The sequence below is a fragment of the Microtus oregoni genome, unplaced genomic scaffold (assembly GCF_018167655.1).
Source record: "Microtus oregoni isolate MIOR12 unplaced genomic scaffold, Mior012 000051F_ref0000332, whole genome shotgun sequence".
NCBI classification, from domain to species: domain Eukaryota; kingdom Metazoa; phylum Chordata; class Mammalia; order Rodentia; family Cricetidae; genus Microtus; species Microtus oregoni.
In genome coordinates, this window is record NW_024543811.1 from 653,624 (window position 1) to 666,054 (window position 12,431).

The following is a 12,431-nucleotide window of genomic DNA, read 5'->3' on the forward strand; positions in this document are numbered from 1 at the left end:
ATCCTGAGCACTGAGCACCCAGCACCCTGAGTACTGAGCTCAGAGCACCCCGAGCACTGAGCACCCAGCGCCCTGAGCACTGAGCACCCAGCACCCTGAGCACTGAGCACCTAGCACCCTGAGTACTGAGCACCCAGCACCCTGAGTACTGAACACCCAGCACCCTGAGCACTGAGCACTGAGCACCCTGAGCACTGAGTACTGAGCACTGAGCAACCTGAGCACTTAGCACCCAGCACCCCGAGTACTGAGCACCCAGCACCCCGAGCACTGAGCACCCAGCGCCCCGAGCACTGAGCACCCAGCACCCCGAGCACTGAGCACTGAGCACCCTGAGCTCTGAGCACCCAGCACCCCGAGTACTGAGCACTGAGCACCCTGAGTACTGAGCACCCAGCACCCTGAGCACTGAGCACCCAGCACCCTGAGCACTGAGCACCCAGCACCCTGAGCACTGAGCACCCAGCACCCTGAGTAGTGAGCACCCAACATACTGAGCACCGAGCACCCCGAGCACTGAGCTCCCAGCATCCTGAGTACTGAGCACCGAGCACCCCGAGCACTGAGCACCCAGCACCCTGAGTACTGAGCTCCGAGCACCCCGAGCACCCAGCGCCCCGACCACCGAGCACCCTGAGCACTGAGCACCCAGCACCCTGAGGACTGAGCACCCAGCACCCTGAGCAATGAGCACCCTGAGTACTGAGCACCCAGCACCTTGAGCACTGAGCACCGAGCACCCCGAGCACTGAGCACCCAGCACCCGGAGTACTGAGCACCCAGCGTACTGAGCACCAAGCACCCAGCACCCTGAGTACTGAGCACCCAGCACCCTGAGCACTGAGCACCCAGCGTACTGAGCACCGAGCACCCAGCACACTGAGCACTGAGCACTGAGCACCCTGAGCACTGAGTACTGAGCACCGAGCATCCCGAGCACTGAGCACCCAGCACCCGGAGTACTGAGCACCCAGCACCCTGAGTACTAAGCACCGAGCACCCTGAGTACTGAGCACCCAGCACCCTGAGCACTGAACATACAGCACCCTGAGTACTGAGCACCTCGAGCACTGAGCACCCAGCACCCTGAGTACTGAGCACCGAGCACCCCGAGCACTGACCACCCAGCACCCCGAGCACTGAGCACCCAGCACCCCGAGCACTGAGCACCCAGCACCCTGAGCACTGAGCACCCAGCACCCTGAGTACTGAGCACCCAGCACCCTGAGCACTGAGTACCCAGCACCCTAAGCACTGAGAATCCAGCACACTGAGCACTGAGCACCCAGCACCCTGAGTACTGAGTACTGAGCACCCAGCACCCCGAGCACTGAGCACCCAGCACCCTGAGTACTGAGCACTGAGCACCCAGCACCCCGAGCACTGAGCACCCAGCACCCTGAGCACTGAGAACCCAGCACCTTGAGTACTGAGCACCGAGCACCCTGAGTACTGAGCACCCAGCACCCTGAGTACTGAGCACCCAGCGTACTGAGCACCGAGCACCCAGCACCCTGAGTACTGAGCACCCAGCACCCTGAGCACTGAGCACCCAGCACCCTGAGTACTGAGCACTGAGCACCCCGAGTACTGAGCACCGAGCACCCCGAGCACTGAGCAACCAGCACCCCCAGCACCGAGCACCCTGAGTACTGAGCACCCAGCACCCTGAGCACTGAGCACCCAGCACCCTGAGCACTGAGCACCCAGCACCCTGAGCACTGAGCACCGAGCACCCTGAGTACTGAGCACCGAGCACCCCGAGCACTGAGCACCCAGCACCCTGAGCACCGAGCACCCTGAGTACTGAGCACTGAGCACCCTGAGTACTGAGCACTGAGCACCCTGAGTACTGAGCACCCAGCACCCTGAGTACTGACGACCCAGCACCCTGAGCAATGAGAACCCTGAGTACTGAGCAACCAGCACCCTGAGTACTGAGCACCCAGCACCCTGAGCACTGAACACACAGCACCCCGAGCACTGAGCACCCAGCACCACGAGCACTGAGCACCCAGCAACCCGAGCACTGAGCACCCAGCACCATGTGTACTGAGCACCCAGCAACCTGAGTACTGAGCACCCAGCACCCCAAGTACTGAGCACCCAGCACCCCGAGCACTGAGTACCCAGCACCCTGAGTACTGAGCACCCAGCTCCCTGAGCACTGAGCACCCAGCTCCCTGAGCACTGATCACCCAGCACCCTGAGTACTGAGCACCCAGCACCCTGAGCACTGAGCACCCAGCACCCTGAGTACTGAGCACCCAGCACCCTGAGTACTGAGCAACCAGCACCCTGAGCACTAAGCACTGAGCACCCAGCACCCCGAGTACTGAGCAGCCAGCACCCGGAGCACTGAGCACCCAGCACCCCGAGCACTGAGCAGCCAGCACCCGGAGCACTGAGCACCCAGCACCCCGAGCACTGAGCACCCAGCACCCTGAGCACTGAGCACCCTGAGGACTGAGCACCCAGCACCCTGAGAACTGAGCACCCAGCACCCTGAGTACTGAGCACCGATCACCCTGAACACTGAGCACCCAGCACCCCGAGCACTGAGCACCCAGCACCCTGAGCCCTGAGGACTCAGCTCCCTGAGTAGTGAGCACCCAATGTACTGAGCACCGAGCACCCCGAGCACTGAGCACCCAGCACCCTGAGTACTGAGCTCCGAGCACCCCGAGCACCCAGCGCCCCGAGCACCGAGCACCCTGAGCACTGAGCACCCAGCACCCTGAGTACTGAGCACCCAGCACCCTGAGCAATGAGCACCCTGAGTACTGAGCACCCAGCACCTTGAGCACTGAGCACCGAGAACCTTGAGCACTGAGCACCCAGCACCCGGAGTACTGAGCACCCAGCGTACTGAGCACCGAGCACCCAGCACCCTGAGTACTGAGCACCCAGCACCCTGAGCACTGAGCACCCAGCGTACTGAGCACCGAGCATCCAGCACCCTGAGTACTGAGCACCCAGCACCCTGAGCACTGAGCACCCAGCACCCTGAGTACTGAGCACCCAGCACCCTGAGCACTGAGCACCCAGCGCACTGAGCACCGAGCACCCAGCACCCTGAGTACTGAGCACCCAGCACCCTGAGCACTGAGCACCCAGCTCCCTGAGTACTGAGCACTGAGCACCCCGAGTACTGAGCACCGGCACCCCGAGCACTAAGCACCCAGCACCCCGTGCACCGAGCACCTAGCACCCCGAGCACTGAGCACCCAGCACCCTGAGCACTGAGCACCCAGCACCCTGAGTACTGAGAACTGAGCACCCAGCACCCCGAGCACTGAGCACCCAGCACCCTGAGTAATGAGCACTGATCACCCAGCACCCCGAGCACTGAGCACCCAGCACCCTGAGCACTGAGCACCCAGCACCCGAGTACTGAGCACCCAGCACCCTGAGCACTGAGCACCCAGCACCCTGAGTACTGAGCACACAGCACCCCGAGTACTGAGCACCCAGCACCCTGAAAACTGAGCACCCAGCACCCTGAGCACTGAGCACCCAGCACCCTGAGTACTGAGCACCCAGCACCCCGAGTACTGAGCACCCAGCACCCTGAGCACTGAGCACCCAGCACGCTGAGCACTGAGCACCCAGCACCCTGAGCACTGAGCACCGATCATCCTGAGCACTGAGCACCCAGCACCCTGAGTACTGAGCTCCGAGCACCCCGAGCACTGTGCACCCAGCGCCCCGAGCACTGAGCACCCAGCACCCTGAGCACTGAGCACCTAGCACCCTGAGTACTGAGCACCCAGCACCCTGAGTACTGAACACCCAGCACCCTGAGCACTGAGCACTGAGCACCCTGAGCACTGAGTACTGAGCACTGAGCAACCTGAGCACTTAGCACCCAGCACCCGGAGTACTGAGCACCCAGCACCCCGAGCACTGAGCACCCAGCGCCCCGAGCACTGAGCACCCAGCACCCCGAGCACTGAGCACTGAGCACCCTGAGCTCTGAGCACCCAGCACCCCGAGTACTGAGCACTGACCACCCTGAGTACTGAGCACCCAGCACCCTGAGCACTGAGCACCCAGCACCCTGAGCACTGAGCACCCAGCACCCTGAGCACTGAGCACCCAGCACCCTGAGTAGTGAGCACCCAACATACTGAGCACCGAGCACCCCGAGCACTGAGCTCCCAGCATCCTGAGTACTGAGCACCAAGCACCCCGAGCACTGAGCACCCAGCACCCTGAGTACTGAGCTCCGAGCACCCCGAGCACCCAGCGCCCCGTCCACCGAGCACCCTGAGCACTGAGCACCCAGCACCCTGAGGACTGAGCACCCAGCAACCTGAGCAATGAGCACCCTGAGTACTGAGCACCCAGCACCTTGAGCACTGAGCACCGAGCACCCCGAGCACTGAGCACCCAGCACCCGGAGTACTGAGCACCCAGCGTACTGAGCACCGAGCACCCAGCACCCTGAGTACTGAGCACCCAGCACCCTGAGCACTGAGCACCCAGCGTACTGAGCACCGAGCACCCAGCACACTGAGCACTGAGCACTGAGCACCCTGAGCACTGAGTACTGAGCACCGAGCATCCCGAGCACTGAGCACCCAGCACCCGGAGTACTGAGCACCCAGCACCCTGAGTACTAAGCACCGAGCACCCTGAGTACTGAGCACCCAGCACCCTGAGCACTGAACATACAGCACCCTGAGTACTGAGCACCTCGAGCACTGAGCACCCAGCACCCTGAGTACTGAGCACCGAGCACCCCGAGCACTGACCACCCAGCACCCCGAGCACTGAGCACCCAGCACCCCGAGCACTGAGCACCCAGCACCCTGAGCACTGAGCACCCAGCACCCTGAGTACTGAGCACCCAGCACCCTGAGCACTGAGTACCCAGCACCCTAAGCACTGAGCATCCAGCACACTGAGCACTAAGCACCCAGCACCCTGAGTACTGAGCACTGAGCACCCAGCACCCCGAGCACTGAGCACCCAGCACCCTGAGTACTGAGCACTGAGCACCCAGCACCCCGAGCACTGAGCACCCAGCACCCTGAGCACTGAGCACCCAGCACCTTGAGTACTGAGCACCGAGCACCCTGAGTACTGAGCACCCAGCACCCTGAGTACTGAGCACCCAGCATACTGAGCACCGAGCACCCAGCACCCTGAGTACTGATCACCCAGCACCCTGAGCACTGAGCACCCAGCACCCTGAGTACTGAGCACTGAGCACCCCGAGTACTGAGCACCGAGCACCCCGAGCACTGAGCAACCAGCACCCCCAGCACCGAGCACCCTGAGTACTGAGCACCCAGCGCCCTGAGCACTGAGCACCCAGCACCCTGAGCACTGAGCACCCAGCACCCTGAGCACTGAGCACCGAGCACCCTGAGTACTGAGCACCGAGCAACCCGAGCACTGAGCACCCAGCACCCTGAGCACCGAGCACCCTGAGTACTGAGCACTGAGCACCCTGAGTACTGAGCACTGAGCACCCTGAGTACTGAGCACGCAGCACCCTGAGTACTGACGACCCAGCACCCTGAGCAATGAGAACCCTGAGTACTGAGCAACCAGCACCCTGAGTACTGAGCACCCAGCACCCTGAGCACTGAACACACAGCACCCCGAGCACTGAGCACCCAGCACACCGAGCACTGAGCACCCAGCAACCCGAGCACTGAGCACCCAGCACCATGTGTACTGAGCACCCAGCAACCTGAGTACTGAGCACCCAGCACCCCAAGTACTGAGCACCCAGCACCCCGAGCACTGAGTACCCAGCACCCTGAGTACTGAGCACCCAGCTCCCTGAGCACTGAGCACCCAGCTCCCTGAGCACTGATCACCCAGCACCCTGAGTACTGAGCACCCAGCACCCTGAGCACTGAGCACCCAGCACCCTGAGTACTGAGCACCCAGCACCCTGAGTACTGAGCAACCAGCACCCTGAGCACTGAGCACTGAGCACCCAGCACCCCGAGTACTGAGCAGCCAGCACCCGGAGCACTGAGCACCCAGCACCCCGAGCACTGAGCACCCAGCACCCTGAGCACTGAGCACCCTGAGGACTGAGCACCCAGCACCCTGAGAACTGAGCACCCAGCACCCTGAGTACTGAGCACCGATCACCCTGAGCACTGAGCACCCAGCACCCCGAGCACTGAGCACCCAGCACCCTGAGCACTGAGGACTCAGCTCCCTGAGTAGTGAGCACCCAATGTACTGAGCACCGAGCACCCCGAGCACTGAGCACCCAGCACCCTGAGTACTGAGCTCCGAGCACCCCGAGCACCCAGCGCCCCGAGCACCGAGCACCCTGAGCACTGAGCACCCAGCACCCTGAGTACTGAGCACCCAGCACCCTGAGCAATGAGCACCCTGAGTACTGAGCACCCAGCACCTTGAGCACTGAGCACCGAGAACCTTGAGCACTGAGCACCCAGCACCCGGAGTACTGAGCACCCAGCGTACTGAGCACCGAGCACCCAGCACCCTGAGTACTGAGCACCCAGCACCCTGAGCACTGAGCACCCAGCGTACTGAGCACCGAGCATCCAGCACCCTGAGTACTGAGCACCCAGCACCCTGAGCACTGAGCACCCAGCACCCTGAGTACTGAGCACCCAGCACCCTGAGCACTGAGCACCCAGCGCACTGAGCACCGAGCACCCAGCACCCTGAGTACTGAGCACCCAGCACCCTGAGCACTGAGCACCCAGCGCCCTGAGTACTGAGCACTGAGCACCCCGAGTACTGAGCACCGGCAACCCGAGCACTAAGCACCCAGCACCCCGTGCACCGAGCACCTAGCACCCCGAGCACTGAGCACCCAGCACCCTGAGCACTGAGCACCCAGCACCCTGAGTACTGAGCACTGAGCACCCAGCACCCCGAGCACTGAGCACCCAGCACCCTGAGTACTGAGCACTGATCACCCAGCACCCCGAGCACTGAGCACCCAGCACCCTGAGCACTGAGCACCCAGCACCCGAGTACTGAGCACCCAGCACCCTGAGCACTGAGCACACAGCACCCCGAGTACTGAGCACCCAGCACCCTGAGAACTGAGCACCCAGCACCCTGAGCACTGAGCACCCAGCACCCTGAGTACTGAGCACCCAGCACCCCGAGTACTGAGCACCCAGCACCCTGAGCACTTAGCACCCAGCACCCTGAGCACTGAGCACCCAGCACCCTGACCACTGAGCACCGATCATCCTGAGCACTGAGCACCCAGCACCCTGAGTACTGAGCTCCGAGCACCCCGAGCACTGTGCACCCAGCGCCCCGAGCACTGAGCACCCAGCACCCTGGGCACTGAGCACCTAGCACCCTGAGTACTGAGCACCCAGCACCCTGAGTACTGAACACCCAGCACCCTGAGCACTGAGCACTGAGCACCCTGAGCACTGAGTACTGAGCACTGAGCAACCTGAGCACTTAGCACCCAGCACCCCGAGTACTGAGCACCCAGCACCCCGAGCACTGAGCACCCAGCGCCCCGAGCACTGAGCACCCAGCACCCCGAGCACTGTGCACTGAGCACCCTGAGCTCTGAGCACCCAGCACCCCGAGTACTGAGCACTGAGCACCCTGAGTACTGAGCACCCAGCACCCTGAGCACTGAGCACCCAGCACCCTGAGCACTGAGCACCCAGCACCCTGAGCACTGAGCACCCAGCACCCTGAGTAGTGAGCACCCAACATACTGAGCACCGAGCACCCCGAGCACTGAGCTCCCAGCATCCTGAGTACTGAGCACCGAGCACCCCGAGCACTGAGCACCCAGCACCCTGAGTACTGAGCTCCGAGCACCCCGAGCACCCAGCGCCCCGACCACCGAGCACCCTGAGCACTGAGCACCCAGCACCCTGAGGACTGAGCACCCAGCACCCTGAGCAATGAGCACCCTGAGTACTGAGCACCCAGCACCTTGAGCACTGAGCACCGAGCACCCCGAGCACTGAGCACCCAGCACCCGGAGTACTGAGCACCCAGCGTACTGAGCACCGAGCACCCAGCACCCTGAGTACTGAGCACCCAGCACCCTGAGCACTGAGCACCCAGCGTACTGAGCACCGAGCACCCAGCACACTGAGCACTGAGCACTGAGCACCCTGAGCACTGAGTACTGAGCACCGAGCATCCCGAGCACTGAGCACCCAGCACCCGGAGTACTGAGCACCCAGCACCCTGAGTACTAAGCACCAAGCACCCTGAGTACTGAGCACCCAGCACCCTGAGCACTGAACATACAGCACCCTGAGTACTGAGCACCTCGAGCACTGAGCACCCAGCACCCTGAGTACTGAGCACCCAGCACCCTGAGCACTGAGCACCCAGCACCCTGAGCACTGAGCACCCAGCACCCTAAGCACTGAGCATCCAGCACCCTGAGCACTGAGCACCCAGCACCCTGAGTACTGAGCACTGAGCACAGAGCACCCCGAGCACTGAGCACCCAGCACCCTGAGTACTGAGCACCCAGCACCCTGAGCACTGAACATACAGCACCCTGAGTACTGAGCACCTCGAGCACTGAGCACCCAGCACCCTGAGTACTGAGCACCCAGCACCCTGAGCACTGAGCACCCAGCACCCTGAGCACTGAGCACCCAGCACCCTAAGCACTGAGCATCCAGCACCCTGAGCACTGAGCACCCAGCACCCTGAGTACTGAGCACTGAGCACAGAGCACCCCGAGCACTGAGCACCCAGCACCCTGAGTACTGAGCACTGAGCACCCAGCACCCCGAGCACTGAGCACCCAGCACCCTGAGCACTGAGCACCCAGCACCCGAGTACTAATCACCCAGCACCCTGAGTACTGATCACCCAGCACCCTGAGCACTGAGCACCCAGCACCCCGAGCACTGAGCACCCAGCACCCTGAGTACTGAGCACCCAGCACCCTGAGCACTGAGCACCCAGCACCCTGAGCACTGAGCACCCAGCACCCTGAGCACTGAGCACCCAGCACCCTGAGTACTGAGCACCCAGCAACCTGAGCAATGAGCACCCTGAGTACTGAGCACCCAGCACCTTGAGCACTGAGCACCGAGCAACCCCGAGCACTGAGCACCCAGCACCTGGAGTACTGAGCACCCAGCGTACTGAGCACCGCGCACCCAGCACCCTGAGTCCTGAGCACCCAGCACCCTGAGCACTGAGCACCCAGCACCCTGAGTAATGAGCACTGAGCACCCAGCACCCCGAGCACTGAGCACCCAGCACCCTGAGTACTGAGCACCCAGCACAATGAGCACTGAGCACCCAGGGCCCTGAGTACTGAGCACTGAGCACCCCGAGTACTGAGCACCGGCACCCCGAGCACTAAGCACCCAGCACCCCGAGCACCGAGCACCTAGCACCCTGAGCACTGAGCACCCAGCACCCAGAGCACTGAGCACCCAGCACCCTGAGTACTGAGCACTGAGCACCCAGCACCCCGAGCACTGAGCACCCAGCCCCCTGAGTACTGAGCACTGAGCACCCAGCACCCCGAGCACTGAGCACCCAGCACCCTGAGCGCTGAGCACCCAGCACTCGAGTACTGAGCACCCAGCACCCTGAGTACTGTGCACCCAGCACCCTGAGTACTGAGCACCCAGCACCCCGAGTACTGAGCACCCAGCACCCTGAGAACTGAGCACCCAGCACCCTGAGCACTGAGCACCCAGCACCCTGAGCACTGAGCACCCAGCACCCGAGTACTGAGCACCCAGCACCCTGAGCACTCAGCACCCAGCACCCTGAGCACTGAGCACCTAGCACCCTGAGTACTGAGCACCCAGCACCCTTAGTACTGAACACCCAGCACCCTGAGCACTGAGCACTGAGCACCCTGAGCACTGAGTACTGAGCACTGAGCACCCTGAGCACTGAGCACCCAGCACCCCGAGTACTGAGCACCCAGCACCCCGAGCACTGAGCACCCAGCGCCCCGAGCACTGAGCACCCAGCACCCCGAGCACTGAGCACTGAGCACCCTGAGCACTGAGCACCCAGCACCCCGAGTACTGAGCACTGAGCACCCTGAGTACTGAGCACCAAGCACCCCGAGTACTGAGCACTGAGCACCCTGAGTACTGAGCACCCAGCACCCTGAGCACTGAGCACCCAGCACCCTGAGCACTGAGCACCCAGCACCCTGAGCACTGAGCACCCAGCACCCTGAGTAGTGAGCACCCAACGTACTGAGCACCGAGCACCCCGAGCACTGAGCACCCAGCACCCTGAGTACTGAGCACCGAGCACCCCAAGCACTGAGCACCCAGCACCCTGAGTACTGAGCTCCGAGCACCCCGAGCACCCAGCGCCCCGAGCACCGAGCACCCTTAGCACTGAGCACCCAGCACCCTGAGTACTGAGCACCCAGCACCCTGAGCAATGAGCACCCTGAGTACTGAGCACCCAGCACCTTGAGCACTGAGCACCGAGCACCCCGAGCACTGAGCACCCAGCACCCGGAGTACTGAGCACCCAGCACCCTGAGTACTGAACACCCAGCACCCTGAGCACTGAGCACTGAGCACCCTGAGCACTGAGTACTGAGCACTGAGCAACCTGAGCACTTAGCACCCAGCACCCCGAGTACTGAGCACCCAGCACCCCGAGCACTGAGCACCCAGCGCCCCGAGCACTGAGCACCCAGCACCCCGAGCACTGAGCACTGAGCACCCTGAGTTCTGAGCACCCAGCACCCCGAGTACTGAGCACTGAGCACCCTGAGTACTGAGCACCCAGCACCCTGAGCACTGAGCACCCAGCACCCTGAGCACTGAGCACCCAGCACCCTGAGCACTGAGCACCCAGCACCCTGAGTAGTGAGCACCCAACATACTGAGCACCGTGCACCCCGAGCACTGAGCTCCCAGCATCCTGAGTACTGAGCACCGAGCACCCCGAGCACTGAGCACCCAGCACCCTGAGTACTGAGCTCCGAGCACCCCGAGCACCCAGCGCCCCGACCACTGAGCACCCTGAGCACTGAGCACCCAGCACCCTGAGGACTGAGCACCCAGCACCCTGAGCAATGAGCACCCTGAGTACTGAGCACCCAGCACCTTGAGCACTGAGCACCGAGCACCCCGAGCACTGAGCACCCAGCACCCGGAGTACTGAGCACCCAGCGTACTGAGCACCGAGCACCCAGCACCCTGAGTACTGAGCACCCAGCACCCTGAGCACTGAGCACCCAGCGTACTGAGCACCGAGCACCCAGCACACTGAGCACTGAGCACTGAGCACCCTGAGCACTGAGTACTGAGCACCGAGCATCCCGAGCACTGAGCACCCAGCACCCGGAGTACTGAGCACCCAGCACCCTGAGTACTAAGCACCGAGCACCCTGAGTACTGAGCACCCAGCACCCTGAGCACTGAACATACAGCACCCTGAGTACTGAGCACCTCGAGCACTGAGCACCCAGCACCCTGGGTACTGAGCACCGAGCACCCCGAGCACTGACCACCCAGCACCCCGAGCACTGAGCACCCAGCACCCCGAGCACTGAGCACCCAGCACCCTGAGCACTGAGTACCCAGCACCCTAAGCACTGAGCATCCAGCACCCTGAGCACTGAGCACACAGCACCCTGAGTACTGAGCACTGAGCACCCAGCACCCCGAGCTCTGAGCACCCAACACCCTGAGAACTGAGCACTGAGCACCCAGCACCCCGAGCACTGAGCACCCAGCACCCTGAGCACTGAGCAACCAGCACCCGAGTATTAATCACCCAGCACCCTGAGTACTGAGCACCCAGCACCCTGAGTACTGAGCACCCAGCAACCCGAGTACTGAGCTCCCAGCAACCTGAGTACTGAGCACCCAGCACCCTGAGCACTGAGCACCCAGCACCCCGAGCACTGAGCACCCAGCACCCTGAGTACTGAGCACCCAGCACCCTGAGCACTGAGCACCCAGCACCCTGAGCACTGAGCACCCAGCACCCTGAGCACTGAGCACCCAGCACCCTGAGTACTGAGCACCCAGCAACCTGAGCAATGAGCACCCTGAGTACTGAGCACCCAGCACCTTGAGCACTGAGCACCGAGCAACCCCGAGCACTGAGCACCCAGCACCTGGAGTACTGAGCACCCAGCGTACTGAGCACCGAGCACCCAGCACCCTGAGTACTGAGCACCCAGCACCCTGAGCACTGAGCACCCTGCGTACTGAGCACCGCGCACCCAGCACCCTGAGTACTGAGCACCCAGCACCCTGAGCACTGAGCACCCAGCACCCTGAGTAATGAGCACTGAGCACCCAGCACCCCGAGCACTGAGCACCCAGCACCCTGAGTACTGAGCACCCAGCACCCTGAGCACTGAGCACCCAGCGCCCTGAGTACTGAGCACTGAGCACCCAGCACCCCGAGCACTGAGCACCCAGCACCCTGAGTACTAAGCACCAAGCACCCTGAGTACTGAGCACCCAGCA